The 8,528-nt window shown below is 32.7% G+C and overlaps 2 non-coding genes across 2 annotated transcripts; both read left to right on the top strand.

The window, feature by feature from the left end:
• The first annotated feature begins 1,632 nt into the window (after positions 1-1,632).
• Positions 1,633-1,705, top strand: TRNAA-UGC (transfer RNA alanine (anticodon UGC)). The gene has a single exon. It is a non-coding gene; the product is annotated as a tRNA-Ala (tRNA).
• A 602-nt stretch (positions 1,706-2,307) lies between these two features.
• Positions 2,308-2,379, top strand: TRNAW-CCA (transfer RNA tryptophan (anticodon CCA)). The gene has a single exon. It is a non-coding gene; the product is annotated as a tRNA-Trp (tRNA).
• The last annotated feature ends 6,149 nt before the right edge of the window (positions 2,380-8,528 follow it).

Raw genomic sequence — 8,528 nt, 5'->3', positions numbered from 1 at the left:
ATAACATAATATTATTCCTAGAATAGTCTAAGAGATAGACAAAATTCCTCGAAAAAAAATATGCCTTAGAAATGGTTTCTCAGTGTTAAGCACAAAGCAAAAATAATTATTGTATCATAATTGAGTTCACTCAAATACAAAATTTCCCAACCCTTAACCCCTAGGACACAACACACACACACACACATACCCCTCACCCCTTCAATTTCAAAATCTAGGGGTGTAATCATCAAATTGAATTTGGTTCCCAAATTTGACATATAACTATCAAGAACAAGATCAACTAGCTAAAGGAAGTCATGTAGTTGTGTTGCACGTGCTAGCCACATGGCATTATACCAAGTCTCTTGGGTTAGTTTTATTTCCTTAGTATGTTGAGGGCACACCTGACTCATGGCCGATTTGCATCTCACAATATTTTGAGAAATTAGATCTAATTTCTTTTGGGTCTCTTTGAAGAATACCAATCAACTAATTCTTATGTCCTCTATCATTGGTATTCCCTTATGCACTTGCACCCTTTGGTGGTATGTTTGTCTTGCTTACTTTATGGCCTCAACTTGCTATGTTCCTCTAGCTTTTATAACTTGGTAAAAATGTAGTGATTAGAGCCTATAAAATTGTATGATTAACAAAGAAGCCAAAATGGGAAACTAAGTACTGATATGCTTCGAATGATGATGAAAGGCCACTTTGAGTTTGAGAACCAATTAAGGCAAGATGTCATAATGACAGTCATGCAAGAGAAAGTTTAGTGAGATAGACTTAAATTACTAACCACAAGCATGTCATTTAAGTTGGAGTCGTGCGACTTAACTATTATGATCTTCCCCCTGTAGGGTGATACCAAGAGGTATCTCAATGTAATTGCATTCTTTGGTGGACATGCCTTGGTGCATATCATTTTTCCTAATACAAAACCACTAAACCCCATCTTGCAATTCTCTCTTCAAATGAAAGGCATGGGTTCTAACATTGAGAAGGGAGGTCCCTCATACCAAATACGGGTTTTATTTCTTTTATATTGGACAAGTGAATCACCATTAACTATGATTGTAAAGCTATCTTAAGCTCATATTATTATGCATTAAAAGGAATCAAATCCATTGAGGTGTAAACTTTTGTCAAAGCTTTTTAATTTAAAAAGCTTTTCCTAAAAAGAAAGTAATATATATATAGATATAGATATAGATATATAGATATATATAATTGATATTGAAATATTTTATTTAAGGTGGATATTAAAATATTTGATTTATAGTTGGCATTGAAATGTTTCTTTATAATTAATAATTTGTTTTTCAAATGTCACATGTCAATTCCATTTTAAATAAAAGGAATTACACATCTCTCATAATGTAATGTAAAAAACATCAATTGACAAAATAATTCTTTTATATAAAATCATTTTATTCAAAATAAATATTAAAATATTTTATTTGCAACGATGTTAAAATATTTTTTTAAATACTGCTTCATAAATTATATAGGAGGTTTATATTAAGTAAAATTGTAAAACACACTATTAATATAAACATATTTTCCAAAATAAAAATGGTCAAACTCTAATATATTATCCTTATTTAAATGTTCACTCCATTATCAAAAGCCAACGACGTTTTGGAAGACAATGGGGATGTAGCTCAAACGGTAGAGCGCTCGCTTTGCATGCGAGAGGTACGGGGTTCGATACCCCGCATCTCCACTATTAAAACCCCTCTGAGGCAATTTAATTTAATGGTGATTACTTCAAATTCTGGACCATTTTTCTGTGTTGCGATAAAACGTAAATTTGAAGCGTCAGGTGAAAATGGGGTCTCGCGTTCGATTCTCACTATCATTCTAACCGTCATTACTTTAAATACCTGACCATTTTTCTGTGTTGAGACAATTAAGGTAATACTAATCCTACTTTAAATACCTGACCATTTTTCTGTGTTGCGACAATTAAGGTAATACTAATCCTACTTTAAATACCTGACCATTTTTCTGTGTTGCGACAATTAAAGTAATACTAATGCTACAGATAAAACATAATTTTTAAGCGTCAGGGTGAAGATGGGTAGGTCTAGGTCTCGCGTTCGATTCTCACTATCATTCTAATCGTGATTACTCTAAAATATCTAACTATTTTTCTGTGTTGCGACAATTAAAGTAACACTAACGCTACAGATAAAACGTAATTTTTAAGCGTCAGCGTGAAGATTGGGAGGTCTCGCGTTCTATTCTCACTATGAGAAAGAGAAAGTGGTAACCACGAACCGATAAAACAATATTTATAACGGTAGTAATAGTCAATATGAAAGCGGATCTGTGGCGCAATGGTAGCGCGTCTGACTCCAGATCAGAAGGTTGCGTGTTCGATTCACGTCAGGTTCAGAAATGGTTTTTGAAGTAGCATGTCTTCAGAAGTGGGTTTTTAAGTAGCATGTCTTTTTGTTTTTTCTCATTAATTTTTTTGAAATATTTTAAATAGCATGTCGTCTTCTTTTTTCCATTAATTTTTTCTTTTTTTCCTATTAATTTTTTTGAAATATTTTAAATAGCATGTCGTTTTCTTTTTTCCATTAATTCTTTTGAGATATTTTAAATAACATGTATTTTTTTTCATTAATTTTTTTTTAGATATTTTATCCTATTAATTTTTTTGAGATATTTTAAATAGCATGTCATTTTCTTTTTCCCATTAATTCTTTTGAGATATTTTAAATAACATGAATTTTAGATATTTCAATAAATAGCATGTCATTTTCTTTTTCCCAATAATTTTTTTGAGATATTTTAAGTAGCATGTCATTTTCTTTTTCCCAATAATTATTTTGAGATATTTTAAATAGCATGTCATTTTCTTTTTCCCAATATTTTTTTTGAGATATTTTAAATAGCATGTCGTTTTATTTTCTCATTAATTTTTTATGTTTTTTAAATAACATGTCTTTTTCTTTTTCCCATTAATTTTTTTGAGATATTTTAAATAACATGTCATTTTCATTTTCCCATTAATTTTTTTTGAGATATTTTAAATAACATGTCGTTTTCTTTTTCCCATTAATTCTTTTGAGATATTTTAAATAACATGTCATTTTTTTTCATTAATTTTTTTAGATATTTTATCCCATTAATTTTTTTGAGATATTTTAAATAGCATGTCATTTTCTTCTCTCATTAATTGTCACATACCCCGGTAACCTCGCATGTAAAAGTAGGGAGTTAGAATTTTTTATACAAATTACCCACTAGTAATTTATCAAATTCATAACTCCACAATTCATCATTAACCATTAGACATAGTGTTCATCAATACATCAAGTAAATTGCAATCAAGACAGTAAGTTGCATAACCATTGCATAACTAACCCCACTGTGGTAGTGTAATGACATAAACTGTCTCATGAATCCTTGCATCCATTTCTTGATATCCTTAACCATATTAAAAATCATGTACTAGGACATTATGGTTGTCACAACAAATAAAGAACCATTAACATCAAGGACTCATCATTATCCAACCAACACAAAAGGCAAACACACCATTTGAACACCAATCTACCCCGGAAACCCCGTAGGGTGAAAACCAGCAAACGTTTAATCTTATTATTAAACGCTCGTGAGGGATTTCACCCCTCACTCAATGGCTTATAAGGGATTCCATCCCTTATCCATTGTTATAAAATCATTACAATAAATTATCATTAAGTTGTCACATAATTAGTTAAAAGCTAATACAATTTCCATGTAATCTTTCGCTTACATACTGCCACATGCAACATTCCTTGTGGCATGATTGTTCTAGTAATGGACAACCCTGCAACTTGAACTCATCTGTACGGACCATCAATCCTTTTTCCTGCCACAAGGTCAAACCTCACTTTTCTTTGGCACCATCTGCCATCGTTTCCTGTCAATGCAGTCATCAACAATCTTGGCAACAAGATTAGTTACAATATTATTCAATCAATAATCAACTTCTAAAGAGATCTTTTAATATCTACTCATGTGCATGAGCAAGCATGTCATAATAACCAACTAGTACGTATATTCAAGTAAATATTTGTTCTACTTTCCATAATGCTTATTCACACTAATGCATCTTTCTCTTTAAGAGATCTAACCCATTAGTTCTACAAATTCATGTTTTCCTTTAAAACATATAACACAATAGTTATGTTTTCATACAGGTAATAAACTATTTGATTTTTGCACCTTTGCACAAAAGTCCATGCCTTACAGCTAAGTTTTTGAACATCATGCTCAATGCCATAAACAAAAACCGGAGGTAAAAACATCGGCAACCTCCTACAGCGAAACCATTTCACTAAAACTAGCGTGAAGAAGGTAATTTGTTATAAGTAAAGCAAATAGTAAAGCTTTGGTCAGAGGTACGAGGAAATATAAGCACATTTGCAATGTGCTACAGCTCTTCATCATGAAAGAGCACCTTATGATCTGATAGTGATGCGCCTCCTCCCAGATCATATATATATATATATATATATATATATATATATATATATATATATATATATATATTCAAACTTGAAGTCTATAATAAACTCAGTACATCCGCCCAGGGTTGTAAAAAGCGCAGGATGATAACTACGGCAATGTAGCAATTCATTAGTTGAAAAATTCATTTCATGCATGATCAATTACCGCTTCACAAGATAGATTTATCTTGACAACATCTAGCACACCACGCACATCACAAACAACTACGCCTTCAAAATCAAAACGACAATCCCAAAATTCTAATCGCGCTTACTATAAGGAATTTGGGGAGTTTATTCACACCCCTCAATTTCAGTTTTCCCCCATTAACTGCTTTCAGAGCGTCTTATCTCTTTAACTTACCGGCAGAGAAATGAATAGACGCTTAGCTGCAGAGGAATGTAAATATTATGTACTACTCACAATGTATTTTTATTTCAATAGCTGTAGCGGTCCATTACTCGTGGGATAGAGAGGTAATGCAAAGCATAAACTTTCTTTGCACGCACAACAAAAGAATGATTCATCACCCGTCCCTCATCTTGTTTCCAAGCTTCCAAGATTTAATTGTTACCATCTTGCAACAAATAAAACACAGTTACAAGGACAAGAGAACGAGGGTACCTGTCTATCATTTTAGAAATCATTCAAAACTTTCCACAACAGACCTCTTGAATATGATGATTTAGCGCCGAAGCTCACATCATCACTCGAATTTTCTTTCCGGATTCTCTGTCAAAACTGTTGTAGCCCCTTCTGTTCATGGAAGAGACACCCAACCTCCACGCAACTACCGAAAAAACCCTTTCCTCACAAACTGCACGACTTCTTTAAATTGCATGCTCTGGCATCCCACGATACCAGACGACTACAAATACATTTAACTGAATTGTTTTCTTGCTGCCACCTTTCCCTAAAATCTCGCAGTCATTCTTGCGGTGTCCGCCATACCCAAGAGCTCAGCTATATATTTATTGAAGGGTGCGGTGGTTGGAGGGTAAGCTATGAGAGGCTACCTTCCATTATCTGAGCTTTTATGCAAATCAAGAATCAGTTTTGTAACTGATATGTAACTTTTTATTTATTTATTTTAACATGAGTCATTTTAGGGATGTTACATACTCCCCCTCTTAACAAGAACATCGTCCTCGGTGTTCATCTCTCGTTGGGAACTTGAGATTTGCTCATGGTATAACCATCTAAACCACACAAAAAGATGATCCTTCCTCTTTAAAATCCAAGATTTCATTCCAATAAATGACAATAACCGAAATAATAATGATATAATCATAGGAAAGATCAATAGTCACAAGCATCCATAACTGCAAAATTATGCAAGTTCTAATTTTCCATTACTTGACTCGTATTCAATGTCACAATATATAAAGACAAATCTTCTATATGAACTTACCATTACTTACCAATTACTCTTGAAAATCATGAATACTTTCATGTAAGCCTTTTAATAGTGGTTGGACAATTCTTCAACCCTCCACGGTAAGTAATTCCTGAAATATATGACTAACAAATTCAATCGCATTAGTCACTATATTTTGAGTCAAATGAAATACTTTTGACTATCAATTCAATTGTGCAATGCTAGATGATTTCTAAATCACAGTACTTTTACAAGTACTTAAAGAGCACTAACACTAATCATCAAATGATAAATCACTGCTCACGTGCACACTGAACGAATTCTCACTAAAGACATCCACAAGGTGCTTCTAGATGTACCAAAAGAGCACCTAACTCTCTAATCATCAAAACAGTCAATCACTGCATCATTTGAAAATGGTCTTAGCCTCTACTAAGACGTTTACAAGATTAATAATATGGTAAAGGAATTAAAATTTCCAATAACTCCTTATTGAACATTAAACTCATTTCCTGTTAAATGTGCATAACACGTTTCACACAACTATATATAGAATTTATTTTCAACATATCATATAGCTGATTCGTTCATTTCTTTAGCTATGAGCACCATAATAGGCTAAAGAATTCCCAACCCATGGGAACTGGTTTCCACAACCAAATCGAGTCATTTTCACATCCAGACAGTTTCTTTGATAGAGACCTTACCAGGTCTAACATGGAATTCCACTGGCCAACCAGCTCAAGAATTCCAGGGAGAGGAAATCTGGGCAGACAAGTACCATCAACCCCTCCGGGCAGGTAGCTGCCATCAACCCAACTCCGGGCAGACAAGTACCATCAACCCCTCCGGGCAGGTAATTGCCATCAACCCAAGGCATTTCAGCCTTTTATAATCTGGGCAAACAAGTACCATCAACCCCTCCGGGCAGGTAACTGCCATCAAACCAAGGCATTCTAGACTTTCACATCTATCTGCAACTGCCTGGCATGTTAAATTTCTTTGTTATCAATCTTTCCCAAAGTAATTTACATAATGAACCATATAATCATTATCATTAACAAAATAAACATGCATGTACACCATGCATTTACACTTATCCCTCATCATGGGTCCACAACATCTAGATTGATGGAAACATATCTATCATACACGTTGTATGCATGCAAATTTCCCAAATAACATAATTCATGCATATCATATAACATCATTCTTTCTCATTTATGATTGCAATTCACATTGCAGCAATTTACGTGATGAGTTTTCTTGTTTCCATTAAGCTACCACTACTTAATCCCATCAGCAACGTTAGTTATAAATATGCATCAGTTAACACGTATTCAATTTCCAAGCATTTTCATGCATACAATATTGTCATGTATAAAAGCATATGCAAATATTCATCAATGTATAAATGTCAACAACAATTGAGTTAATAATCTAAACATTTCCAATTTTGCCATAGTCTGTTGTCCTAATTCAAATCATCATTAATGGAGTAATATCTTACGTTTACTATGGCTAGCTTTGGTCATGCATCGTTAATATAATTAAACATAATCTCTCTAACATACAAAGAACATAACTCTATATCACAATGACTAATCTTTGTGCATACCATTGCTTATCATATAAGCCCTTCACTAGAATACTACCATCATTTCATACAACAAACTACATACCTCTTTCTTAAAGGAAGTCATTTTAACCTCATTCTTCTATCTTCCCTTTCAGGGAATTATTAAAGATATCCATCTTATGCATAAAAATCAAGATACAGAACAAGATTTACTTATCCATCCAAAATCAAGAAATCAACACAACTTATCTAGCAAGACAATCTCTTCAAAAGATTATTGTCTTCAAGAAAGTTAACATGATCACTTTCTCTATGTACCCACAAATTCATAATTCCAAAGTCACAACAGCTACCATTATGCAACATGTCTTTTCCTAACACAATTACTTTAATTCATTGCACATAGTTATTTTCATGAAACAAGTAAGGATTTTGTTTCTTGTATGAACACTATTCTAATGTGTCTTTTAAAGGAAAGAACCTCTATTTTTATTTTCAAGAAAACTCTCATAGAATCCTTCATCTTCATACATGAAGTATGCACACTCTTCTAGAATGAAACTATATTTATGTATATATATATAATATACTCTTTCTTCAAAAAGTTAGAAATGAATATCTATGTGCCTAGTAGCACATCTTTAGCTATCTTTATCATGCATGTAATGCATAATCATTTCACTAGAACTTAGAAACTAACTAGAATCATAATGCATATATATATATATATATATATGTATTTTCCAAGAAACTTTTATCAAGTAAAAATACATATTTCAATTCAAGAAAACTTGGCCACCTTTCATGCGATGTCCTCAGGATGTTTATATGCCTCATCTTCTTTTCTCAAGAAGATACTTTGGCTATATCTAGCAAGAATTTTATTCCAAGAAAAAATGACAAGAGACAAACATTTCTCACACAAGACTCACATGTAGTCTTTCTAGGAGGAACCACCTATTTTCTTTATTAAGAAAGTATATAAAATAATCAATCTTTACTGTAGAAATCAAACCCATGATATTTCCAATTTGTTTAATAAAACACAGCTGATTATTCTCTATAAAGAATAGAGTTACTTAT

The sequence above is a fragment of the Pinus tabuliformis genome, chromosome 2_2, assembly GCF_031772625.1.
Source record: "Pinus tabuliformis cultivar Carrire ecotype Pingquan chromosome 2_2, CPIR1, whole genome shotgun sequence".
Lineage (NCBI taxonomy): Eukaryota > Viridiplantae > Streptophyta > Pinopsida > Pinales > Pinaceae > Pinus > Pinus tabuliformis.
The sequence above is the reverse complement of the archived record's forward strand: the minus strand, read 5'-3'. Positions and strand labels throughout refer to the sequence as shown.